This window comes from Nycticebus coucang, chromosome 10 (genome assembly GCF_027406575.1).
Source record: "Nycticebus coucang isolate mNycCou1 chromosome 10, mNycCou1.pri, whole genome shotgun sequence".
Taxonomy (NCBI): Eukaryota; Metazoa; Chordata; class Mammalia; order Primates; family Lorisidae; genus Nycticebus; species Nycticebus coucang.
The window spans coordinates 11,236,997-11,262,957 of record NC_069789.1 but is presented as its reverse complement, the minus strand read 5'-3'; the positions used below and the strand labels follow the sequence as shown (position 1 = coordinate 11,262,957).

The 25,961-nt window shown below is 37.9% G+C and overlaps 1 protein-coding gene across 5 annotated transcripts in view; it reads right to left on the bottom strand.

Annotated features, from left to right (window-relative positions):
• AKT3 (AKT serine/threonine kinase 3) overlaps positions 1-25,961 on the bottom strand; it is a 404,883-nt gene that overhangs the window by 281,551 nt on the left and 97,371 nt on the right. The window lies entirely within an intron of this gene.

The following is a 25,961-nucleotide window of genomic DNA, read 5'->3' as shown; positions in this document are numbered from 1 at the left end:
TATGAAAAGCAGACTGCACTCAATTTAAACTGATATAACTGGAACTTTCTGCAAAACATCTCAATCAGAAATACAAAAGGCAAAAGGCAATACTTCTGTTTTAAGACCTATTGATACATTAATGACACAAAAGATAGTTATTTTTCAAAAGTTGGTTAAAGTTTTGACTCAGAACTGACACATATTATTATGGTACTGACCAAACAGGAAAAAAACTGGAGTGATGGTGGGAATAATTTAAAAAACCATCAACCAACAAGGACAGTAGGCAGATCCCATTTCTTAAAAAAAAAAAAAACGTAAATATAATATAGTGGAATACGTATAAGTGGAATACAATAGAGCAGTTAAAATGCATGGCCTACCAATAGCTATAGCTATAACCACACTGCATGGAAAGAACACAAAAGCAGAACATTTCAAAATGGCAAAAGTTAAAGTTAACCATCAATAATTAGCAGTTAACAAATCAAAATCTATATACAACATACTCCAAGATATATCAGGTTCAGTCACAGACCACCATAGTTTAACAAATATTACAATGAAGTTGGCCACATCAACTTTTTTGTTTTCCAATGCAAATGAAGCTGTGTTTACACTATGCTGTAGTCTATTCAGCATACATAATAGTGTCTAAAAACAATGCACAGATCTTACTGTAAAATTACTTTGTTTAAAAATGTTCATGAAGTGAGCACATGCTATTGGATAAATGGTGCTGAGACTTGCTCAACACAGGGGGGCCATAGACCTTCAGTTTATAAAAAGATGTAGTATCTGTAAAGTTCAAAAAAGCAAAGGGCAATCAAATGAGGTATGTGCTATAAACATAATTCTAATGTCAAGATTTTCAAATGCATAATACAAAGCCCAGAAACATAAAAGTCAAATATAGAAGGCCCTTTTAACAAGAAAATTTTGGCTAAGCTGATTCTCTCTCTCTCTCTTTTTTTTTTTTGAGACAGAGTCTCAAGCTGTCACTCTGGGTACAGTGCCGTGGCATCATGGCTCACAGAAATCTCCAACTCGAGCTCAAGTGATCTTCTTGCCTCAGTTTTTCTATTTTTAGTAGATGGGGGTCTCACTTTTGCTTAGGCTGGTCTCAAACTGGTAAGCTCAAGCAATCCACCCACCTTGGCCTCCCAGAGTGCTAGGATTGATTACAGGCGTAAGCCACGGCACCTGGACCCAGTCTAGGGATAGATACACTGGCCATGAGGGCCATGACTTTGTCAGCTGTGTGCCACTGTATCTGATAAGAAAGAAAGGAAATAAAGGGTGGGGAGAGAAAGAAACAAAGAAGACAGAGAGAGGGAGAGGAGGAGGGAAAGAGGGGTGGGGAGGAGGGAGGGAGGAGGGAGGGTCTACAAAACAAAGTTCTTAACTAAACTGAAAATACTCATGACTGACAAAAATACAGTGAAATACAGTGTGAACCATATAAAAAGGGGAAAAATGGGTCATACTATTCCATTACAATGTTGAGAGTCATTTAGCAATGGTTTGAATTGTTAGCAATGTCTTGTTCGGGACCATTACACAGTGTACTTACACAAACCTAGATGGTATAGTCTACTGCACGCCTATGCTATGTGATATAGCCTATTGCTCCTAGGCTACAAATCTGAATATAAGGCCTGGATTGAGTTCATGAACTTGACACCATGTGCTTACACTGGCAGCACCATACCAAAAACCCAGTAAGGTATCACTACCTTGGTATATCAGTGTCCCCCAATTCTGCTCCTGTCAATGTGTGGTGGTGTCTTGATAAGTAGTGTTCATTATTGTTGTTGCACATTTTTGTGTACTGACACAAGAATGTCGGAGCTTAAACTAGAACAACAAACAAACAGTTGTAAATTTCTTGTTAAACTTGGCAAGGGTGGAAGTGAAATCACGGACATGTTAGTCCAAGTTTATGGAGATAATCCCACTAAAAAATGGCAGTGTACAAATGAATTAAACAATTTTCTGAGTGAAGAGAAAGTATCACTGATAAAGAGAGGTCAGGGTGGCCAGCAAGAAGCAGAACTTCAGAAAACATCGCAAAACTTCATTTAATTATCATCAAAATCATCAGCTGATTATGAGAAGCAAAGCAGACCAAGTAAACAATAATAGAGAAAAAGGGAAATCTTAATTGAAAATCTAGGCCAATAATCATGGCTCCTGCACCTCGACAATGCACCTGCTCACGTGGTGCTGACTGTACGGGAGTTTTTAGGCAGTGACTAGTAACTGTGTGGAAGACCCTCCCCACCCACCTGATCTGGCCCTCCAATGACTTTTTTCTTTACCCAAAGATAAAGGAAGTATTGAAAGGAAAACATTTTGATGACATTCAAGACACCAGAAGTAATATAACAACAGTTTTGATGGTCACTCAAGAAAAAGCTTTCCAAAATGACACGGAAGGGTGGACTAGGTGCTGGTTTGGTGCTTAGCTTCCCAGGGTGCACGGTGCCTCAGGGGTGGCCACGGTGATACTCAACAATGAGACATGCAGCACTTTTTCTAGGATGCGTTCACATACTTAATTCTCATGTCTTGTATACCTAGAAGGTAACATCTAATAGGCACTAGGTAGTATTTTATACTATGACAGCGTATAAATATATCATTTACTTGCCTATTTTCCTGGTGCTGACCATTTTTGCTGTTTCTAAGTTTTTGCTATTTCTGCAATGAATATGTACTGCCTATGTGTGAGACACAAACACACACATTAGCCTGGGACGCCACCGGGTCAAGATCACCAACGTCACTGTCTTCCCTCCACATCACATCCCACTGGAAGGTCTTCAGGGGGCAACAACACTCATGGAGCTATCATTTCGTATGGTCACAACGCCGCCTTCTGGAAAACGTCCTGAAGGACCTGCCTGAGGCTGTTTTACAGTTAACTTTCTTGAAGTAGAATACGTTCTAAAATAACTAGTAAACACATAAACCAGTAACAGTTCTTTATAATTGTTACCTAGTATTATATGCCATAGGTGGCAAAGCAATAGGTTTGTTTATATCAGCAGCAGCATCAAAACATGCCATGTGTCGTCTTACATTATGATGTCACTAAGCAACAGCAGTATCTCTGCTCCATAATCTTATGGGACCATTGTCATATATGAGGGCATCACTGACCAAAATGTCATTCTGTAGCACATGACTGTAATTTAAAATATTTGTAAAAATGTCACTTTAACAAGACTTTTGAAACTTTAAAAACAGGCTACACATACTAAAAATAATAGTAACATTACAGTCAGAAAAGTATTTTGGGGTGCTTCCTCTCATAACACTTTTTATCCTTTTTTTTTTCATTACTGCAGACGACTACTGAAGACGACTCAGCAATGAACTTTGGCGTATGAGTAGCCATGTCATCTTACCTTTATCATCCTCAGTTGCCCTTGTTACTGGTTTTCTAATCACTTCCATCTTTCTTTATTAGACAGAGCTGCAAACGTGGGTACATGTTTGACACAATCACAAGTGGAAAATAGAATGTGCATCCAACTAGAGGGCTCACCTTAGAACTACTGGGAAATAGAGAAGAAAACAACAGGTATCTGAAATAGGGCCACGGAAAATAAGTAGAATGGGAGAATGAATTGGAGGTTGAAAGCGAATGCTGCGAATTATATTAAAAAGTGAAATTTCTTCCTCTTGCTAGTGCTAAGCACTAAATATGTCCTAAATAAATATTAAGTACAATGGTAAGTAATTTAGAGGAAGATGCATTTAGCTTTGGCTATATTTAACCTAAACCATCTGCTACATATTAAAAAAAAAATCTGTAAAAATGAAAAATCGCAAGTGCCAGACAGACGTCTTGAGGTGGGGGGGTAAAAAGTGTGTGCTTTGTAGCCAGATACCTGGATTCAAATCCTGGCTCTGCCCCTTACTCATCCGTGTAACCTCAACAACATTAGTTCCTCGGAAACTCCTTCTCTTTCAGTGTCAGACTCGGGGGGATACCATAACAGCGCCCACCACACACAGTTGTTACACGGTGTAAGGTATTTTACATATACGAGAATATATAGAAGGAGCGAGCAAGAGCACATGAGCGCGCACAGCACCTGACACACACTGTAGTGAGCAATCAACTCAGGCGAGGAATTACAGCCACCAACCATGACTGTGGTCAAGGAAAAAAAACAAAAGGCTTCAAATGGCTATAATGATAGCCTATGTAAACAGAATTTACTAGAAAAGAAAGGTACTAAAAAAGGTTGAAGGAAGCACAGTTCTGGAAGAAATGGAAAGCAAGAATCAGGAAGAAAATGCCTCCACCGACAAAAAGGTGTGAAAGTCAGGAAAACAATAGCTGTAGAGCTATTTTGTTCTTAAAGCTACTTCAAAGGCAAAACAAAACAAGAAGGGAGAAAACAGTATTATAAGGCAATTTTAATGATAATAGGAGCACTGGAAAATACTAAGTGCTGAGTAAGATAAAAAAATGAAAACTACAAAACGAGAAAGGGCATACACCAATTTAGAACAAAACAGAGAAATGTATAAAGACTTTGCTCAAAATTTATCTACTTAAAAAAAAAAACCTCAAAGTCCCTCCAATTCCATTTAGATGAATGCCACTTATTTTGCTATTTTCTTTCCACCTTCCCAACAGATAACACACATGTAACTGGCACTTCATAGATATTTACAAGTATTTGCCAAATAAATGAACTATGGCATCCACAAATAGCACACGTAAAACATTATCTGAACTGAGTAATCCCCGCAGCACCCTTACTCACCAGTCCCCCCTCGCAGGCTACCTCCATCCCTACGGATATACTTTCACTACCAGAAAAATCTAAGATTCATTTTTGTCACACTTTTGCCTGTCCCTCCTTCCATAATCCGCTTCCATTCACATTGTACATAGTACTAGATAACTATTACTCTACCTTCAAGTCTCAGCTTTCCCTCGCAACCTCTAAAGAGCCTTCCTTGGTTCTGTCATATACAAAATGTATGAGGTTGAACAAGTCACTTTATTTCTCTGTGTTTCAGTACACTAATCTGTAAAACAGGGATAATAATAGCGTTTACCTTACAAGGTTGTTACAAGAATTAAATGAGATAATTCATGTAAAGCCCCTAAAACAGCGCTTGGCACGTAGTAACTGCTCAGTAAAGCATGGTTGTCATTGTTACTCTCTGATCCTTAAATCTAAGCACTTTTTACCACTACTGCTACTACTGCCTACTATTATTATTATTTCCCTTTCCCTACCATAGCATAAAGGAAGTGTGGATTTTATGTTTTGCTAAGATGAAAAGTAGGAAGAGAAAAGTAAGAACTAAGAAAAAAGTAGAATGCAAAAGGAAAAGTGCTCATCTCAATAAAAAGGATGAACAAACAAAAAAGGAAGTAAAAAAGAAAAAAGGAAAAGGCTAGAATTCCTTAAGACATTAGTGAATCAAAACTTAACTCCTGTTTTAAGGATTTCAAAAGCTTTCTTCTTGAGATTACAGATTCTACACAAAATAGGACACCTAAGAGACCCCGGGGAGAAGTCACTGCATGACAGCAATGAGAATAACATTCTAAGTCAGACAAAATAAAATCAAGAGCAAAATGATTCCCCACCTAATCTGAGAATAAAAATCACATCTAAGTCTGATCTAGGCTAAAGTAGGATACGCTTGTAAACTAAAAAGACGCAAAAACACTGAAGTACTTTGGTTTCCTTCTGTAAATTAACTGTTCATTTTAAAGCAATATACAATAGCATATGACCAGAGATTAAGATAACTAATATACTTGAATTGTACCAACTACATCTACGGCCCAGAGAAGTTGAAGAAACAATAACTAGACTCTTCACCAAAAAAGAAATGTTTGTTTTTGCAGGTTAGCGCCACCATTTTTTTCACATTTGCATCCTAATAGTTCTACTTGGTTTCCCCATTATGCAACAGTTCTTTACAATACAGCCAGCTACCCTGACAACTGGGTTCCTTTGCCAGAGTGGCTTTGTCTAAATCCTAAAGCTGTGCTTGGCTTTGCGCTGAGCCCAGGAGCTGCCTGTGATCTGAATGCCAATGAAGAGCACAGACCTTGTTGTCTAACAAGCCAGAGACTAAAAGGTCTCTTTGGGGTCAACAAACTGTCTCGACTACTTTCATAAGCTTAAGAGACTGGAAAATGAAGCTAGAAATACATCTTATTTCTTTGGAAGACAACAGTGGAAAAGTATTAAACATTTAACATGCATCAGATACTTTAAAGCTTCAACTTCAGGGAGGGGTAAACCACATGTAAATAAAGTACTTGTTCTTTAAAATAGGAATAAGCTTAATCTTCAAAAAAATGTAAGTAAACTTAATAGACCAAATTTAAAAATCTTTAGCTGATTTCTATACTCAAAAGTATATAAAAGCATCTGATTCCACTTCCCGCTTGGTAACTGTTTAAATGACAGGAATAGGTACTGACAAGGAAATAAAGATAATAAACCATGACATTGCAAAATTTAGTGTTCAGCTACAACCTAAGAAATGCAAAATTATGTAACTCTAAAGAACTCATTAGTAGGTAATACCTACTGAACAGCAAAGCAGAATCAATTTAACTACATAATTTGTTAAATTGTCAATGAAAAATAACACACATTGTTTCCATTTGTTTACATGTCTGAATTTGCTATTGAGCCATGATACATTTCCTTATATCTGTTTGGCGGCTCCCTTGTTCTTTCTTATAACTAATTCACATACTTTCTTATTTAATCAAATAACAAAGCCGATTATCTGTTTTATCTTATAGGATAGCTCTCAAATTCATCTCCCCTACCCAGCTCTGATCACAGTGATCTCCCATTTGGATTTCTTTGACAAGCCAGCCGCTTAACTTCTCTCTCCAGAGTAGTCTAATAAGATGCATAATGTGATCCATCTACATAATTTTAAACTTTCTGAAAGCCATACTTTTAAAATGGTGGCAGGGGTGGGGGAGAGATGGTAGCTCATGGCTATAATCCCAGCGCTCTGGGAGGCCAAGATGGGAGGATCACTTAAGCCCAGGAATTTAAGAACAGCCTAGGCAACATAGCAAGATCCCATCTCTACCAAAAAAAAAATGTAAAAATTAGCTCTGTGTGGTGGTGCACAGCTGTAGTCCCAGCTACTTAGGAGGCTGAGATGGAAGGATCACTCGAGCCTAAGGAGTTCAGGCTATAATGAGCTATGATAGCATCACTGCACTCCAGCCTGAGTGACAAAGCAAGATCCTGTCTAAAGAAAAGAGAAGAAAAAAGAAGAAAAGGTTAAAAGTAGGAAAAATTAATTTGGGCGATATATTTTATTTAACCAAATAGATCTAAAAAAAAAATCCTGTAATAGAAAACAGCTGAGATCTTTTACCATTTTTTTCCTTATCAATGAATTCAAATCCAGGGTGTATTTTTTTTTTTTTTTTTTTAATTTTGGCCGGGGCTAGGTTTGAACCCGCCACCTCTGGCATATGGGACCGGCACCCTACTCCTTGAGCCACAGGCACCACCCCAGGGTGTATTTTATACCTATTGCACAGCTCAATTTAGACTCTGAATTTTCAACAGCCTAAGTTAAATGTTTTCCTATCAAAAGGAAATGTTTCTATCAAAAGGGAAAATGCTTTATATTGCTTCAATTTTTAAATTAAAATTAAGTATAATGTAAGACTTGTTCCCCAGTCATATTAGCAACATTTCAAGTGCTTAACAATCATCTTAGCCCATGGCCCCCTTGCTGGACCGTGTAACTATACTTTCTTCAATGTTTGCCTCTTCTAACACAAACTCAACATATTCAAAAATGCAAATCACTCACATCATCCTACCCTTTAAAAGCTCTTACAGACTAGCAGTATAAACTCCAACCTCATTCTTCAATGACTTGTTGGTGTTTTTCTGTTAGGCCCTGTATTTTGTTTCATGAACACATGTACCTGTATTTTCTGCCGAAATTACTGAACTCCTGACAAGCCCCAAGCTCCTACAGATGTCTTGCAAAACTGCCTTCCTCGTCTGCTTCTGGCCTCATCTATCTACACTTTTCCCTTCATACTCTACTCCAGGCAAACAATACTTCTTACAGATCCTGGAACATGCCAAGCTCCATCCCCCAGCTGTTATTCTTTCCAGTTTCAACTTAGAGGTCACTTTTTCTTCTTAAAGCCCTTTCTGTTACCATACAAATTTTTGCTAGGACAGGAACCATGTCTCACTTGCTCACTATTGTATTTTTAGCATTGATCAAAATCCTGGCACTTTGGAGGCACTCAAAAATATGAATCAGTCCACAGAGTAATTTGAGCCACCCTAAGTGTGCTAAAGGCAAGTCTTCATGTTGCCACACGTGGCGGGAAGACAAGGGTCCTGCAGGGAGCTCATTACAAGGTAGTATTGTTACTATCCAAATATAGACTAACCATAAGAGAAACGATGGCAAAATAACACTCAAACTCTAAGAGTCTCAAAGTCGGAAAATGCACTCTGTGCTTACACAATAGATTCTTGTTGAGTCCAGCCTCCCGCAACAGAGAATACCTGAAGATTGGAGTATACCCCAAAGGTCAAGGGACTGATGAAGAAAGCTTTTCTCCCTCTTCTTACAGGGAGAGCTCATTTGTATAATTTTGAGTTTCTTTCTCTCCTTTTATCCACTCTAATTATGGTGAAAGGGAGTATTTCATCTGGTGAATAAATTGAGAAAAACCTTGGTATGGAGAATTCAGCTTAGTCCCCATTCTTCCCTTTGAAGCTAGAAGGCTGCAGAAAATGCAAATTTGCCTCTCTTCCTCTATGCAAAACAGCAGCAAACTACACAAGGCTGAAGCCTATTTTTGTAAATAAAGTTTTATTGGAACACAGTCACACCCATTAGTTTATTTTTTTTATTTTTTTGCAGTTTGTGGCCGGGGCGGAGTTTGAACCCACCATCTCCGGTATATAGGACTGGTGCCCTACTCCTTTGAGCCACAGGCACTGCCCCACAGCCATTAGTTTACATATTATCTATGACTGCTTTCTTACACTATAATCACAGAGTTGAACAGCTACAATTCTAACAAAACCATATAGCCTGCAAAGATATTATCTGGCCCTTTACAGAAAAAGACCCCTACTCTATGGCTTTTTCTTATTTATATTGTCTAAAGAAGCTTGGGAAGAAATGAAATTCTTTAGTTCAATGAGTATGTCATTTGGCTCTCAAACTCAGACCACCAATCTAACCTTCATCATTAGCAGATGTATTTTAGCCTTCATCTTTACCCATCATTATACTTGAAAGTCTACTATAGACTAAAGTCTACTAAAGACTAAAAAAGTCTACTATAAAAAATTATTCCCAATCTCTTGATCTGTCATATTTTACACCACAATCTATTAGTTCCAGTATTCTTTACTATATTCAATGGTAATTTTTGAAATGGCTATTCTCACTACCATGAGGAAATCTTATTTGTGATAACTGTACTCTTGAGTCCTTGTTCATGAAAAAGTATTTTTTTGTTAATTTCTCAAGATGTTCTTTTACAAGTAATGAGGGAGGCTTATATATATATATATATATTTTTTTTTTTTTTTTGAGACTCATTCTGTTGCCCAGGCGAGAGTGCCATGTGTCAGCCCAGCTCACAGAAACCACAGACTCCTGGGTTCAAGCAATCCTCCAGCCTCAGCCTCCCAAGTAGATGGGACTCTAGGTGCCTATCACCATACCAGACTGATTTTTTTCCATTTTTAGTAGAGGCAGGAACTCGCTTTTGCTCAGGCTGGTCTCTTAACTCCTGACCTCAAGGGATCCTCCTGCCTCAGCCTCCCAAAGCACTAGAATTACAGGCATGAGTCATCGTGTACCTGGCCAGGAGTTTCAAAATTTCTTGTAATGATTTTATTGAAGGTCTCATTCTCAAATAGAACTATTGGGTATATCAATTTTAAGAGAATGGGATATGACATCCAAAGAGTTGATTTTAAAATATCCCAACATTCTAAAACATGTAGGGATTTTAGAGATGATTAAAAAGGTCAATCCCTCTTGTTTTACCAAAAACAGGTGAAGTGATTTGCCCAGGGTAGCTAGTAATAAATGATGTTTGTACTCAGCGCTCCAGAATGAAAATTTGTCACTCTTCCCTCTAAAATCGTTCTGCTGCCCATTTCACCACTGGCACTAGGATTGGGGGCTTCACTATGTAAAGGAACACCCTATGACATGCCTTTGTAGCTGGATTCAATTAATTCAATTATGTAAAGGGAACATCTATTATGCCCAAAGTATTCATCTTGTAAAGTTTCCAAAAATCAACTCATTCATAACTTAAAAAGATAAAAATTTTTATTAACTCTAGATACAACTAACGCAATTATCAACAAACTTCAAAAACACACTTTCCCTACGTGGAATCAAAATGAAAATACCTTTCAGGTATGTTTCTTATTGTCTTTTTATATCCATTTAGCCCTATTTGGATACTTATTTTACTAAACTCAAATATTGGTAGTACTGTATTTTCTAACATGTTTTTCTCTATATTTTCTTCCAATAACTTAACATCCATCTCTAGCGAGGCCTATCAGTTCCACATCTTTTCAAATCTTTAATTAGTTGTTTTTATTTTCATAATATCTTAATCATATTTTTCTTAATTCTTCAACTAAAATGTATTCTATCTTTACATTGAACATGCTTTATCTGAACAAAGTGTTTTTCTTCTAAATATCAATATAAATCTATATTTGATAACGGTAAAATTACAACAAAAACTTCACAGAAAATTTCTTGTAAGCCAATGTGTCACTGAGTTAATAAATAATTTTTCCCACTTGCTTTGGTTATTTGTACCCTTTTATTATCAACAGAACACAGTAAAAGAAAGAAACTCCCAAGTTTAAAGAATTAGGCTGTAACTACAACTGCAGATGGAACCTCTGATTTCTAGCCTTTCTAAAACAAACATACTCTACCGAAAAGAGGAGAGATTCTCATAATCTCTGCACATTTAATGCTTTGATATTCAAAAGTTTTGTTTTTTTAAATAAGTGAGTTTTATTAGAAATGGTGAAACAAGGGGTGGGGGGGCAGAATCTTTCCCTTAATAATCTCTAGTAAGCTTTTTGAATATTCTTAGAATGGAAATGAATTAGGAAGAATAGAGAATGAAGAAGGCATCAGAAATCTTCAGTCCCATGCTTCACCTCTGGAGAATTCTTACTGTCATGAAAACATGAACATGGGGTCGGGTGGGCTGGTACAGGAGAGCAGCAACTGCAAGCTGCCAGGCTGCGTTAACAACAATCTTCAAAAGGGGCTTTGGGAGCTCACCAGCTGCAAAGTTTTTGTATTAGGCTGTGATTCCATTGGGAGGATGGGAGCCCTTAAATAATGATGTCAAAAGGGTTTTTACATCCTCAGGAAGCTATTTGAAGCAAACAAAAATCTACATTTGTTCCTAATGGAGGTTAAGGCCTTTGGGGATTAGAGGTAGAAAGTGTAGATGGCTATTATCTAAATAAACTGTTCCTTGCAGAACAAAGGAACATATTCTCAAAATATATATATATAATATTTTCACTATAAAACCATAAAGAAATTAACACTTTTCCTAGGAACAAACAAACAAGTCAGAAAAAAGCTTCACTTTGAAGATTAATAAGAGATTTATACAATAATTTCAAGAGAATTTCATTAATAAAGCATTTTTGTCTTATATTTTAATGCTTTTTATCACTGATTCTGTAATTCATAAAAACTGCTTCAACACAATTTTGGGAAAGGAGAATTATGATGCCACTGCAGGCAAGTTGTTACTGATCTCTTCTTTGGCTTTGGTTTTTCTACCCAATACACCTCAGCAAATGTGGCATGTTCCTATTCACTTGTCCAAAGCAAAAGGATTTTTCCCCCCAAGAGATAATGAAGATTTTAAAGGAAGAGATCCTCAACGAATAAACCCAAAACATTACCTAACAATATATGGTCTTAAAAATCAATTTTAAAAAGTCTATGTCTATTGAAGGAAAGTCTTACAATTCTCAAAGCAACTTGCAATGGCACCTTCCGCCAGTTATTCCAAATAATATTTTTTTTCCCTTCACTATAACTTACAAAGTTTGTGCCACAAGTTCTGTTCCCAGCCCCTTGATGCCAAGAGCTTTCCTAAATTTCATTTGTTTTTACATAGATTATAATAATGTTAGCATTTTCCAAATGAAATTGTTAGTATCACAGGAGAGGAATGGCTGAAAATCTCATTAAAATATAAACTGACTTTGTCCATAAACACAGTAAAATTCCAAAGGGATAAATTTAAGACAGTTCACTTAAGACACAGTATAGGTTTCTTGTGAACATGCTAAAAGTGACAAGATCATAATGAATCTCCCAAGCTAAGTCAAGAGTGAACAATGAAATGCGCTCTGTAGAAAGCAGCGGGATATACGGTGAGGCATATCACTTGCAAACAATGTGATGCTATGCTTTTTCCACCATAATGATCTGTAGATTGTTTTACATTAAGATCCAACGGTCTAGCAAGGCTGTATAATCTTACATCTCTCTTCTGTCAAATGAAGAAAAATTAACATAAATGAAAACATACAAACATGCTCTCTTATAAAATACATAGAGTGCATGGATATTGTTTATATATGTTTCTGAGGAAGTCAACACGGTTTGTTTGTTGGTTTTTCTCTTTTGCATGTTTGTTTAATAAATACATTGCATAGTTGTCCAAAATTCTTCAGAAGTTTTAAAAGAATCGAGTTGGAAAAAGGTGTAGATAGGCAGGAAGTCTGACAAGCTTTCTAAACATGACCTACTTGAACATGAAAATGAAGAAAAACTATACTGATTAGGACACAAAGCAAGAATGGGATTTAAAAAACAAAGAGCTAGATAGATAACCATGTTCTTCTAGTTGAGAGCAGAATGGTCACATAGAATAAAACTTTAATACGCAGTTTTGTGTTGACGTGCACAATCCTGACCACTTAGAAATAAGCAGTTTTGGGTGGCACCTGTGGCTCAGCAGGTAGGGTGCTGGCCCCATAAACTGAGGGCGGCGGGTTCGAACCTGACCCCAGCCAAACTGCAACAAAAAATAGCTGGGCGTTGTGGCGGGCACCTGTAGTCCCAGCTACTTGGGAGACTGAGGCAAGAGAATCACCTAAGCCCAAGAGCTGCAGGCTGTTGTGAGCTGTGACACCACAGCATTCTACTGAGGGTGACAAAGTGAGACTCTGTCTCTTTAAAAAAAAAAAAGAAGAAGCTCTATTAGTGCCGATAAAAATTCATTAGTCCGTATTAAATCAAAACCAATTTAACAAGTAACTAAGGTACTATTAAAGGCTTGGCACCTGTGGCTCAAGCAGATAAGGCGCCAGCCACATACACCTGAGCTAGCGGATTCAAATCCAGCCCGGGCCTGCCAAACAACGACAGCTGCAACCATAAAACAGCCAGTCATTGTGGCGGGCGCCTGTACTCCCAGCTACTTGGGAGGCGGAGGCAAGAGAATAGCTTGAGCCCAGGAGTTGGAGGTTGCTGTGAGCTGTGATGCCACAGCACTCTACCAAGGGCTACAGCTTGAGGCTCTGTCTCAAAAAAAAACTATTAAAGAAAGAAAATAACTTCACAAATTTTAACGAATAATTTTAGAATATTTTAAAGTTCACTGGAGGAATATTACTATTTACTGTGATTAACACAGAATAAATCAGTAAGGCAAAAACAGTTTTAATCACATGAACTTTACAAATGTGAGGGTATGCTTTTGTTCTAACAGATATTTTCTCAAAACTAATTATCTAAATAAGATATCTGGATAGTGAATAACTGATCTGCATATACCCTTAAAGACAGAGTGCCTGTTTGTATCATATACTATGTCTGATTTAGAAAGCATTGAATCCGGAGTGTTTCTGGCCAGTCTTACCGTATGAGTCAGAGTGACATCTAGTGGCGATTGCATCAAACAATACCTGCTTGGTTCTTCATCTGATGTAAAAACAAATGAGCAGTACTTAGCACGTGACAGGCCTCAAACATTGTGGCATAAATACATTAAGTTTAATATTTTTAAGCTAATATTCCAAGTTCCTGACTTATACTGAACTTCCTCCTTCCTTTTCCTTCCCTTCTCTAGTCCTCCATCTCTCCGTATTTTCTCAGTCAAAAAGTTCCCTCTACTTTCTCATTCTATCAGAAGCGTTTTTCAACTTTTTTTATCTCACAGAACACTTGAACCTACAGTTAAACTTCTATAGTTAAACTTCTGTGGCACAATTAAATCATGTTGATCCAAAAAAAGAAGAAGTAAGAAAAATATACTTACCGTGCTTTGGACATCTTTTAAAAGTAATTCAATTCATGTTTAAAATTCTTCACGGCACAACTAAGATCCTCTCACACCTCACCAGTTGAAAAGCACTGCTCTACAGAATCCATAGCCTATACAATTTTCCTTTCATTGCACACATTTTATAAAACTCTACCAAAGATATATTATATATTTTATGTGTAACTCTTCTGATTTTTGCTATATTAAATCATAAAACTAAATCAATAAACCTATCGTCATTCATGCAACCTAGAAAATTATTTCATTCATCTCTAATTTACTTGATCATATGATTATTTCCAAAGCTATAATGCCACATGTTCTATGCCCTGTTCAAACCCCTCTTCCCTAAGTCCTATTACTCACTTTATAGTAAGTTTATTCCCTAGAAAACATGGAAACCATTAAATGTAAATAAGCTTACCTTCTCAGTTCTCCACATGAAACAGTCTTTCTTTGGAATCCCCCCCTTCCCTTATGTCAAATACACATCCCCCTTTTCAAGATTTTTTTTTTTTTTAAATTAAATCATAGCTGTGTAGGCAAGTGAGAGCAAGATGGAGGCCGAATAACAGCTTCCCTGCAACTGGGCACCATGAAACTGGGGAGATAAAGACTCCAGACATCTCTGGCTGGTGGGATCTGCCTATAATCATCCCTTTGAGGATACAGGGAGAGACTTCTGGATCCCAAGAGGAGGACAAAAACAGTGGAAAACTGGCAAGTGGTTGCATGTGTTCGATCGGTCTCATCCTGCCGGAAGCTTTAAGTACAGCAGCAGCGAGACTGTAAACCGGAAAGGCCTTACCTGTTAACCATTTTGGTGTTTTTGGACTTGGCCCTCAGTTGAACTGCCTTGGGGAGAGCTTGAGCAGGAGTGCAGAGAACTTTGGGCATTGTCTAGGGCCCCAGACTGAGCCGCTGAGCCAGAAGGAGCTAATAGTGCTCAGGTGTGGGCCGCAGGGAGCCAGTGTGAGAGAACTGCCCCGGCAAGCTCTACCCTCAGGGTCGGACGAGAGCTAGTAACCTAGTGACTGAGCAGCCAAAAGGCGGGGACTGAGCTGCCTTACAGCCTTAACCCTCAGAGGCAGAGTGAGACCAGTTTTGGCACACTGCGTAAGTGGATAGCCACTTCAGCAGTGATCCCAGCCACAAGCACTTTCCTGGGTAACCTTCAGCTTAGCCAAGTTTAGAAGTTTAAAGTGCCTTTTAAGTAGGCTGAAGAGAGATTTAGGGTGTCCACCCTGTGGGGTTTGAGAAATCAGCGACGGCCGCCAATCATATCAGCATTGGGATTATCATCTCATATCCCAGAAGACCACCTGTTGCCCAGACAATATTCAACAATATATATCTATACTGCTTTGTTTTTGGCTGTTTTTTTTGTTGTTGCTGTTGTTGTTTTGTTTTTTAATTTCAACCTTTTCCGTACAGAAGTTTTCTTTTCTTTCTTTCTTTCTTTCTAGTTTAAATACAATTTCCCGTTGCTGCCTTTTTCAATAATTAGAACTTCATTTTTGCTATTGTTTCTACCCCTATTTTTGGTTTTTCACCCAATTTTATCTCGTAAAGTTTTCTGCTTGCTTGTTTTGGTTTTATTTATAGCATTTCTGTCTTTCCTCTCTACTTGGTGGAGGTGGGGTACTGTGTCTGATCAGGTTAGCAAAGAGCTGCTGACCTCAAGGGAATCACCCAAGCGGGCACAGCCAGAGGTTGGAGTTTTTTTTAAGCTTGTGTCCAAGTACCCTACTATACACCTATATTGCTCTGTCACCCTCTTTCTGTGCCTCTCTTCTTTTTGTCAATATTCCCTTCTACCCACCCCTTCTCCCTTCTCTATTTTCTTCTCGTTCTTTCTTTCTTTTTCTTTCTTGTATCCCTTCTATCCCTTCTTGCTCTTCAACCTTCTCATCCTTCTGGTCCTGTACCAAAAGGACTCATCGAAACCTTAGTTCACAGGCACGGGAACTTAAAGAGCAAGAGGAAGTGAAAGGAAAACTAGGGCAAGGAAACAGATAAAAGAAATCACTCATGAGGAAGAATCAGCAGAAAACTCCAGGCAACATGAAGAACCAGTCCAGAGCAACCCCTCCAAGGGACCATGAGGTACCTACTGCAGAGGATTCTACCTATAAAGTAATGTTGGGAATGACAGAAAGGGAATTTAGAATACACATGATGAAAACAATGAAGGAAATGATGCAAACAATGAAGGAAACTGCTAATAAAGTGGAAAATAACCAAAACGAAATCCAAAGACAGAATCAAATAAGAGATGAACGAAATGAAGAATATAGAAAGGATACAGCGGAGCTGAAGGAACTAAGCAGTCAATTAGGGAACTTAAATATGCAATGGAAAATATCAGCAACAGGTTAGACCATGCAGAGGAAAGAATTTCAGAGGTAGAAGACAAAGTTCCTGAGATAACTCAGATAGTAAAAGAGGCAGAAAAGAAGAGAGAGAAAGCAGAACATTCACTGTCAGAATTATGGGACTTTATGAAGCGTTCCAATATACGAGTTACAGGAATCCCAGAAGGGGAAGAAGAATGCCCCAGAGGAATGGAAGCCATACTAGGGAATGTTATAAATGAAAATTCCCCAAATATCACCAAAGATTCTGAGATACTGCTTTCAGAGAGATATCGGACCCCAGGTTGCCTCAACTCTAACCGAGCTTCTCCAAGACACATTGTGATGAACCTGTCCAAAGTCAAGACAACAGAAAAGATTCTGCAAGCTGCCAGGAGTAACCGCCAGTTGACCTACAGGGGCAAATCCATCAGAGTGACCGCAGACTTCTCTAATGAAACCATCCAAGCAAGAAGACAATGGTCATCTACCTTTAATCTACTTAAAGAGAACAATTTTTGGCCCAGAATTCTGTACCCTGCTAAGCTAAGCTTTAAAACTGAGGGAGAAATCAAATCATTTACAGATATACAAACACTGAGGAAATTCGTCACAACAAGACCAGCTCTACAGGAAATACTTCAACCTGTTCTACACACTGACCATCACAATGGATCAGCAGCAAAGTAAGAACTCAAAAATTAAAGGACAGAACCTAACTTCCACACTGATGCAAAAGATAAAACTAAGCAATGGACTCTCACAAAATAAGACGAATAGAATACTACCACACTTATCAATTATCTCAATAAATGTTAATGGCTTGAATTCCCCACTGAAGAGACATAGATTGGTTGACTGGATTAAAAAACACAAGCCATCCATTTGCTGTCTGCAAGAAACACACCTGGCTTCAGAAGACAAATTAAAGCTCTGAGTCAAGGGTTGGAAGACAATTTTTCAGGCAAATGGAATTCAAACGAGAAAGGAACTGCAATCTTATTTTCAGATACATGCAGATTTAAAGCAACTAAAGTCAAAACAGACAAAGATGGTCACTTTATATTGGTCAAGGGAAAACTACAACAAGAAGATGTTTCAATTCTAAATATTTATGCACCCAGATTCTTAAAACAGACCTTACTCAGTCTGAGCAATATGATATCCAGTAATACCATAAAAACAGCGGACTTTAACACTACTCTTACAGAGCTGGACAGATCCTCTAAACAGAAATTAAACAAAGATATAAGAGATTTAAATGAGACCCTAGAACAACTGTGCTTGATAGACACATATAGAACACTTCCTTTCCAAAGATAAAGAATAGACATTCTTCTCATCACCCCATGGAACATTCTCCAAAATTGATCATATCCTGGGAAACAAAACAAATATCAACAGTATAAAAAGAACTGAAATTTCACCTTGTATCTTCTCAGACCATAAGGCACTAAAGGTGGAGCTCAACTCTAACAAAAACGTTCAACATCACACAAAGGCATGGAAATTAAACAACCTTCTGTTGAGTAACAGATGGGTGCAGGAAGAAATAAAACAGGAAATCACTAACTTCCTTGAGCATAACAACAATGAAGACACAAGCTACCAAAACCTGTGGGACACTGCAAAAGCAGTTTTGAGAGGAAAATTTATTGCTTTAGATGCCTACATTCAAAAAACAGAAAGAGAGCACATCAACAATCTCACAAGAGATCTTATAGAATTGGAAAAAGAAGAACAATCTAAGCCTAAACGCAGTAGAAGAAAAGAAATATCCAAAATCAAATCAGAGATCAATGAAATTGAAAACAAAAGAATCATTCAGAAAATTAATGAAACAAGGAGTTGGTTTTTTTAAAAAATAAATAAAATAGATAAACCATTGGCCAGACTAACGAGGAATAGAAAAGTAAAATCTCTAGTAAGCTCAATCAGAAATGACAAAGGGGAAATAACAACTGATCCCACAGAGATACAAGAGATCATCTCTGAATACTACCAGAAACTCTATGCCCAGAAATTTGACAATGTGAAGGAAATGGATCAATATTTGGAATCACACCCTCTCCCTAGACTTAGCCAGGAAGAAACAGAGCTCCTGAACAGACCAATTTCAAGCACTGAGATTAAAGAAACAACAAAAAAGCTTCCAACTAAAAAATGCCCTGGTCCAGATGGCTTCACACCAGAATTCTATCAAACCTTCAAGGAAGAGCTTATTCCTGTACTGCAGAAATTATTGCAAAAAATTGAGGAAGAAGGAATCTTCCCCAACACATTCTATGAAGCAAACATCACCCTGATACCAAAACCAGGAAAAGACCCAAACAAAAAGGAGAATTTCAGACCAATCTCACTCATGAATATAGATGGAAAAATTCTCAACAAAATCCTAGCCAATAGATTACAGCTTAACATCAAAAAAGTCATACATCATGATCAAGTACGTTTATCTCAGGGATGCAAGGCTGGTTTAACATACACAAGTCCATAAATGTTATCCACCATATTAACAGAGGCAAAAATAAAGATCACATGATCCTCTCAATAGATGCAGGAAAAACATTTGATAAAATCCAGCATCCTTTTCTAATTAGAACACTGAAGAGTATAGGCATAGGTGGCACATTTCTAAAACTGATTGAAGTTATCTATGACAAACCCACAGCTAATATTTTACTAAATGGAATAAAACTGAAAGCTTTTCCTCTTAGAACTGGAACCAGACAAGGTTGTCCTCTGTCACCTTTACTATTCAACATAGTGCTAGAAGTTCTGGCCAATACAATTAGGCAATACAAGGAAATAAAGGGAATCCAAACGGGAGCAGAGGAGTCAAACTCTCCCTCTTTGCTGGCGAATTGATCTTATATTTAGAGAATCCCAAAGACTCAACCACAAGACTCCTGCAAGTCATCAAAAAATACAGTAATGTTTCAGGATATAAAATCAATGTCCACAAGTCAGTAACCTTTGTATACGCCAATAACAGTCAAGATGAGAAGCTAATTAAGGACACGACTCCCTTCACCATAGTTTCAAAGAAAATGAAATACCTAGGAATATACCTAACGAAGGAAGTAAGGACTTCTATAAAGAAAATTATGAAATCCTCAGAAAGGAAACAGAGGATATTAACAAATGGAAGAACATACCATGCTCATGGATGGGAAGAATCAACATTGTTAAAATGCCTATACTTCCCAAAGCTATCTACCTATTCAATGCCATTCCTATCAAAATACCAACATCGTACTTTCAAGATTTGCAAAAAATGATTCTGTGTTTTGTATGGAACCAGAAAAAACCCCATATAGCTAAGGCAGTTCTTAGTAATAAAAATAAAGCTGGGGGCATCAGCATACCAGATTTTAGTCTGTACTACAAAGCCATAGTGGTCAAGACAGCATGGTACTGGCACAGAAACAGAGACATAGACACTTGGAATCGAATTGAAAACCAAGAAATGAAACTAACATCTTACAACAACCAAATCTTTGATAAACCAAACAATAATATGCCTTGAGGGAAAGACTCTCTATTCAATAAATGGTGTTGGGAGAACTGGATATCCACATGTAAAACACTGAAACTGGACCCACACCTTTCCCTACTCACAAAAATTGATTCAAGACGAATAAAGGACTTAAATTTAAGGCATGAAACAATAAAAGTCCTCAAAGAAAGTATAGGAAAAACACTGGAAGATACTGGCCTGGGAAAAGACTTCATGAAGAAGACTGCCATGGCAATTGCAACAACAACAAAAATAAACAAATAGGACTTCATTAAACTGAAAAGCTTCTGTACAGCTAAGGAGACAACAAACAAAGCAAATAGACAACTTACACAATGGGAAAGGATATTTGGAATCAGACAAAAGCTTGATAACTAGGATCTATAGAGAATTCAAATTAATCCACATGAAAAAAGCCAACAATCCCATATATATCAATGGGCAAGAGACATGAATAGAAAAAGAAGACAGATGAATAGCTAATAAACTTATGAAAAAATGTTCATCATCCCTATCTATTAGAGAAATGCAAATCAAAACCACCATGAAATACCATCTAACCCCAGCGAGAATGGCCCACATCATAAAATCGCAAAACTGCAGATGCTGGCGTGGATGTGGAGAGAAGGGAACACTTTTCCACTGCTGGTGGGACTGCAAACTAGTACAACCTTTCTGGAAGGAAGTATGGAGAAACCTCAAAGCACTCAAGCTAGACCTCCCATTTGATCCTGCAATCCCATGACTGGGCATCTACCCAGAAGGAAAAAAATCCTTTTATCATAAGGACACTTGTACTAGACTGTTTACTGCAGCTCAATTTATAATCGCCAAAATGTGGAAACAGCCTAAATGCCCACCAACCCAGGAATGGATTAACAAGCTGTGGTATATGTACACCATGGAATACTATTCAGCTATTAAAAAAAATGGAGACTTTACATCCTTCATATTAACCTGGATGGACGTGGAAGACATTATTCTTAGTAAAGCATCACAAGAATCTGGAGAAGCATGAATCCTATGTACTCAATTTTGATATGAGGACAATTAATGACAATTAAGGTCATGGTGAAGGTGGGGAAAGGGGAGAGCAGAGAGAGAAAGAAGGAGGGACGGGTGGGGAAAAGAAGAGCAGAGAGAGGGAAGGAGGGAGGGGGGTGGGGCCTTGGTGTGTGACACACCTTCTGGGGGCAAGACAGGATTGCAAGAGGGACTTTACCTAAAAAAATGCTATCAGTGTAACCTGGCTTATTGTACCCTCAATGAATACCCAACAATAAAAGAAAAAAAGAAAAGAAAAGAAAAAAAAAATCATAGCTGTGTACATTAATGTGATCATGGGGCACCATACACTGGTTTCATAGACCGTTTGACACATTTTCATCACACTGGTTAACATAGCCTTCCTGGCATTTTCTTAGTTATTGTGTTAAGACATTTATATTGTACATTTACTAAGTTTCACTTGTACCCTTGTAAGACGCACCGCCTTTTCAAGATATTATCCCTTCTATTGTTATTTGTTTTATAATTCAATGATTATATCTCTCTGAATCTCCCTATTTTGATCCCTTGCCTTCCACTTATAAACGTGCTTAACACACCCCACCCAAAAATCATCTGTCTTTGACCTACTGCAATCTACTTTTTTTCCTTTTTATCAAACAATCACTCAGAAGAAAAAATCTATAATGACTTTCTCTATTTCTTCAATATCCATTCACTCTTTGACCTCCGGTGATTTGATTTTTGTCATCACAACTCTGTTAGAACTGATCTCTAGAAAGTCACCAGTGAGGCTATCAGCATCCTCTTTACCAGCCTCAGTCCCCTTAAATCTTGACATGCTGTTTTGATAATCATTCTCACTTGGCTTCTGCAGCGCAGTGATCTTTTCATCCTCTTCCTCTCTTTCATAACACCTTCTCTTTCTCATAAACACAACAGACTCATACACAGTATAGTAAAACTTCATCTGTTTCTACGGATGAAGATGGATCAGGCTGTGAATGTATCCCAAATCTATAGTCTACTAATCTACCCTTCCTTCAAAATAAAGCTTTAAAACTATTTTGTTTAAGCTTACCCTGATTACTTCTAATCATAATTCACTGTAATGAATCAAATTTTACATTATCTCCTCTTCCTTCCCTCTTTCTCATGCAAACACATACTATATTTTACAAAGACAACAAACGCAATACCTTTGTCCTCCAATTCTGAGTATTTCTTCAATTACACAGCAGGGTCTTAGTAAATGTTGATTAAGGCTGATACATACAAACTGTCAATTCATTAAAAAGAAATGATAAACTCATACTTTTTAAAAGAAAGAGAACGGACTTCCTTTTATTTCAGCTGTTACACTGACACTATTAGGTTATAAATATAGGAAGCAAAGACCGGGCGTGGTGGCTCACGCCTGTAATCACTCTGGGAGGCCAAGGCAGGTGGATGCCTCAGCTCACAGGTTCGAGATCAGCCTGAGCAAGAACAAGACCCCATCTCTACAAATAGCCAGGCATTGTGGCAAGCACCTGTAGTCCCAGCTACTCAAGAAGCTGAGGCAAGAGGATCACGAGACCAAGAGTTTGAGGTTGCTGTGAGCTATGATGCCACAACAATCTACCCAGAGTGAGGAAGTGAGACTCTGTCTCAAAAAAAACAAACAAACAAACAAACAAACAAAAAATATATATATAGGAAGTGAGATAATGCTTTGGAAAAAGATTCATTTTCTAATTCTGAACTAGCTGGCCTAATTTTACTTATGAAAATTCCTCTATAATTTGTCAAAACAGTAATTTATACCAATTGTTTAAATGCTTCTTTAAAAAAAGAACTATGAAAGGGAAGAAATTCTAGAAAGTTATCAGCACAGAATCATGAAAAAACATTTTAAGCATCTATAGAAGAACTATAATATGAAGACATCTGCCACAATGCAGGTTTTAGTGTGTGTAAAAATCCAGTCATAGACCAGCTGTGACAGACTCTTTAAAGCACGTCCAAGGCAATGACAAACGAAGTAGACATTCTTGCCAGACTCTCTGATTTGGATTTAGTATTAGGAAGTTTTAATGAGTAATCCTATAAGAAATGCAATTGTATCTAAATTTGACATATGTAAAATTTTGGTGTGGAAGGGATTTTCTTTTAAAATGATAAATTCTTTGTGCTTATTTTGTTGTTTTCTTTTTCCTCATTAGTATAGTGAAGAGAGGGTCGAGACATTCTGCCATGAGGTCCTAGCAACTCTTGTCCACTGTTGTGGGGGGAGTGTACCTCCCACTTTGATCTGGGAGGTACACAGAGACTCAGATTCAGAAACGCAAAATTGAGAGGGCAGAAACATTTATTCTTGAATGGACCTTTGTCTATAGGAACAGGCCTTACACATGAGTGAAAGAGCTGAAACAGGACCCGGAGGGAGCCATCTCCCACATGACCCAGGAGTGTCCCCAATGCTCAGCAGTGATGAGGGAATGAGAAAAACAGAAGAACACAATAGAAACAGTAAAATTTATAGAGTGGGCCCAGAGGTCAATGCCCTTCGTGGAAGAGACAGTGAAGGCCTCAAGCTTCAGATGTACTCAAGTTTTTATTATTTATTAGTTAATGGATGTTAGCAACAACATACATCATCTCTGCAGTTTCTCCTGCCCTAATTCTGGATTACTCACCCAATAACCCTTTAGCTATTTTTATTACTTTTACTTCTTAAGACACTTACCAATCACAAACAAGATTACAGAAAACAAAGGAAACGGGAGCATGGACTTTGGAGCTAGATGCCACCCAGTTAATCCTATTTCCTGCAGGGCAGATTAGCTGACACCTTACTCAACTTTAGGAGCATGGAGGAATAAAACTGAATCCTCTTCTTTCACACCCATAAGAACTAATCTTTCTTGCTCAATGAGTCAGCTTCACATGTTGTCCTAAAATGGCTTCCCAAGCCTTGTCAGGCCCCCAGCCAGGCCCTTACAGACCTTTTCCTGAAGTCCTTTGATGTTCGTGCCAAGCTGTCTCAGAAGCCCCAGTGTAGTGTGTTCTTTTTGGAGGCTCATGTCCTCCCATTCTCCTGCATACCTGACCCTGATCACACAACCTTTCAAATAATCATTCCATTGTTCTATCAGTCTAACTCTACTCCCATAATCCTAACTTCCCTTATGTTCACCCTCAAGGACCCAGTCCACAGGGAACAGAGGAGTGAAGAAGAGAGACAGAAAAGCCCGACGTAGCTATTCGAACCTGAATTCTTAGGTGTGGGGGTTTCAGGAATTTCAGGTCTGGGGCCTCCAACTAACTAAAACCATGTTAGCCAATTTGCTACTAGCATTGATACCTCATCTAACCAAAACTCTACCAGCTCTAGGGAAAGGTGGGGACAACTACAGAATTCTTTGGTCAACCACAGTCAGCTGCTGAGCTGGGTTAATGCTGTCTACAGTGCTAGTTGGGAGGCCTCTTGTTTTATTATTTAACATACATTATTGGATGAAAAAACATTTTTAACTAAGAAAAAACAACTCAATAATGAAAAGTAGAAAAAATGATTCGTATCCAAAATCAAGCATATAGGTATCTGAAAGGTATATCTATTAAACGGATATGGCACAGGAATTTTAAATAGTCTTGAAATGTTGAATTATACTAACCATGAGCAGTGCTTTCCGAACAGCTCTAATTCTGAAATGAACATTCTTTGTATTTGATGACACTAATTCAGCCTTTTTTGTGGTTGATGCTATAAATGTTACGGAAATTATGTACTGCCCATGTTCATTACCTAAATTTCACATAATAATAGGTTTGTATAAATTAATTTTTCCCTAAAATAGATAAAAACAATTACTCCTTTTTATGGCTTAATCACTTGACAAATTCCATTTTACACAAGTCTTAGATTTGGTATTGTCAAATTTTCATTTTAATTTTCAAACTCAAATAGAGTTTAAATTTTTCAACAACACTTTTCAGGTAGTCCCTTGGTTTGTATAAGTGGTCTGTATTCTTTAAGCTCAGTAGTAACTTTTGGGTACTCTGAATGCTTTGTTGAAGAGAATAATGTTATAAATAGTTATATTTGAGGATGTCATCACAAAGGTCCATTAACTCAATTAAACAGTACTGGTTAGTACTTGCTAAACCAGTTGTTACTCTAGGGCGCTGGAATGGAAGAGTTAGGTGAAAGGAAGTTAAAGTTTTCATCCCTCTTTCCAGGCACAAAATTGGCCCTAAGTAGGTATTTGAAACACCAAATCCTAGCCACTAGACCACCAGAGAGCTCTAAGTAGGTATTTGAAATGGGCAGAGGGAACTCTGGTGTAATTCCTACATCCTTTCCCAACACATGTTTCTTTTGTAATTTCTACCAGTTTTGGGCGGCGCCTGTGGCTCAGTCGGTAAGGCGCCGACCCCATGTACCCAGGGTGGTGGGTTCAAACCTGACCCCGGCCAAACTGCAACCAAAAAATAGCCAAGCGTTGTGGCGGGCGCCTGTAGTCCCAGCTACTCGGGAGGCTGAGGCAAGAGAATCGCTTGGGCCCAGGAGTTGGAGGTTGCTGTGAGCTATGTGAGGCCACGGCACTCTACCAAGGGCCATAAAGTGAGACTCTGTGTCTACAAAAAAAAAAAAAAATTTCTACCAGTTTTAAGGTCTTCTTGCATCTTCCATTGTGTCATACCATCTTGATCTGCCTTGATCTCCTATATTTCAAAATTTAAGATC